Source organism: Gavialis gangeticus, unplaced genomic scaffold (assembly GCF_001723915.1).
Source record: "Gavialis gangeticus isolate Ggan-Ray unplaced genomic scaffold, GavGan_comp1, whole genome shotgun sequence".
Taxonomy (NCBI): domain Eukaryota; kingdom Metazoa; phylum Chordata; order Crocodylia; family Gavialidae; genus Gavialis; species Gavialis gangeticus.
Genome location: NW_017729032.1, coordinates 180,214,198 through 180,216,816, shown reverse-complemented (window position 1 = coordinate 180,216,816; position 2,619 = coordinate 180,214,198). Strand labels below are relative to the sequence as shown.

The following is a 2,619-nucleotide window of genomic DNA, read 5'->3' as shown; positions in this document are numbered from 1 at the left end:
GTTTGGGGGGGGGGGGGTGGAGGTGGAAATCACTCATAAGTGAATTACAGTATTTCTATGGAGATTTCTCCTCTTTATTTCCCCTCCTCTTCACTATAATTTCCTTATTTTGTGCAATATGTTACAGAGTTTTTCTGTTTTTTATTTTGCATCCTCTCTTAGGTTGGAAGAAAATAAAATAAAACTAAAAAAAGGTATACTTAAGTAAGGGAGAATGGGAAGGGACACTAGGAGATGACTACAACTACCACACTCCTTGTTTCAGTTTACAGGTGCTTGTTGGCACTCCTTTGACCCCAAAAATCTAGGAGCTATCTAAACGGAGTTGAGCAAACACACAAAAAATAAGTCTCTCAGACAAATCATAGAAAAGAAAATTTTATCACATTTGAAGCTGTTCAGCTGATTTGCAAAGAAAAAGCCTTCTCACTATTTTTTTTACTTGATCGAAGCAAATTTTAATTATACACCCACCAACTCAAGGGAGATAGTGCTTTGTCCATTATGCCCTAACAGAAAGGGCTAAAGGTACACTGGCAGTGTGTTGGTTTATTGCAGATGACCAATCTTCCAATTTGATATCAAATTATTCCACCACTTCCTTATGTATCCTACAACCTAATACAGTCCATCATTAAAAAGTTGCCTACATTTTCTTTTATTTGATTCCAGCTACTGAGCTAAGTTATGCAACCTTTGCCCCTTTGCCCCATCTGGATTATCAAAGGGACCAATCTGTTCAGAAAGCATTCCTATGACCGCAGTAGACTTCAGCATCAGGTGATCCTGCATTTAGAGCAAAGGACAGTCAGGATTCCTGCCTGCTACTCGTGGCTTGACTGCAGGCTTTCCATGGGGAAATTACTTATTCTTTCTGCAGTTTAACTTATGTATAAAATATATACAAGGATTATTACCTACCTTGGAGGAGTGCTTTGGGGCGTAATGTTCATAAGCATCTGTATTATAACAAAATAATGTAAACAGGATCTTTATGGGTCTTAAATCAAAAATGCTATAGAAATAAAATAATATATTACTGATAAGAAATGCTTAGTTATGTCCCTCTTAACATTTAGCCAACATGGTTAGCTTTCTTTCTTCATCGTTCCTTTATCAATTGCCACAATTTTTGTTACTAGCCTGAATTTTTACAAGTCTGTTTACCTCCTGATAAGATGCCAAGACATCAGCGTTCTGAGTGCCCAGTAGGCATACAGTATCCAATACATATATCTAAAGTGTCATCTAAGCACTGTTAATCCAGTAACATCTTCTTGAGGGAAGTCTGTGTCAGCACAAAAGTACTTGTATAGAAAGCACAAGTGATAGCAACAACACGGATTAGAGGAATCATTTTTGCATGTGGAGTCCAAGACAATATTAACTCATTAACTCTTGAGCAGTAGGTCTGTTTTTGTCTTCCCCACTTTCATATATGGCAAAATAGAGAAGTTAAAGATGCTTTCCCCATAACCACCAAGTAATATGGCATGGGCAGAGTCAGGGATATATAACTTAGACCATGATCCTGTTATAAAGCCAACAGAAAGTTAGTGTTGTGGAGGCAATTTTTTGCTCGTACTTCTTGAGTTGTGGTGGGTTCCTAGCAATAGAAAAAATGTTGTTCTACTGCTTGAAAGTAGAAAAGAGGATAGGGCAGGAGAACTAGGAATTGTGCAGAATTCCTTGAGTCTCTCCATGACAGACAGGGATTACATATGGCTATGGCATGCCAGATCTTGCCATAGCCATTCATTCATCTGCAACTCTACCATTGTCATATATGCCATCACCTCCTTACAATGACCCTTTTCTGTCTACATCAGACAGACAGGGTGATCACTACATGCAACAAACAGCAGACAGATCTTTACCACACAGATACAAAAAGGAGCATGGATGGTAATTTCAGCCAAAAGCCTCCATGGAGCAGTTCAATAGCTGCTCAGCAGAGGCTCCATGTTCTGGAGATAATTCTTCCCGCTCCATTTGTATCCAATCAGTTTGGCTGGATCCTGATAAAAGGATCTGGACCCTAACAAATGTTAATTTTTACTATAACTCCTTATGAAACAGTAAAAAAGCTGACCTGACCTCTTCATAGGCTACATTTTCTAATGAGCTGATTCTAATACATTTGTTTTTGTAGTGGACTCTACATATCTAACAGCAAAAGAGGGACCTTTCATTTCTGTCCCCTCCCACTCCCAAACTACATAATTGCTTATTTTTCTCAATCTTACCTTTGGAAGCCATAGCAGGTCATATGCAGAATAGGTAAAGAAAGGAGGACACACTATTAAAATAAAACCTGCCCCATAAACTCATTGAAAATAGGAAAAGGAACCGCAGAAAACATCGGGTAAAATTGCAGGACTGTAGTAAAAACCAATAAAATGCCCCTTCTCTAATTTCTCTGAAGGACTTCCTAGAGTTTTATTCCCAGCAGGGCTCCTTAGATGCCTTGGATTTGCCGGAAGACACACTTGATGTTTCTGCAGACCAAATCAAAGTGAATTAAACATTAAAGCTCTGTGATAACACTGCAGGTCTGCAATAGCTTGGTGTATTAAAAAAAAAAAAAAAAAAGGCAACACAGGGCTGAAGTTTGTGAAG

General features: G+C 38.4%; 1 long non-coding RNA gene across 1 annotated transcript in view; it reads left to right on the top strand.

Annotated features, from left to right (window-relative positions):
- The window catches only part of LOC109303343, a 25,046-nt gene that overhangs the window by 21,550 nt on the left and 877 nt on the right, over positions 1 to 2,619 (top strand). The window lies entirely within an intron of this gene.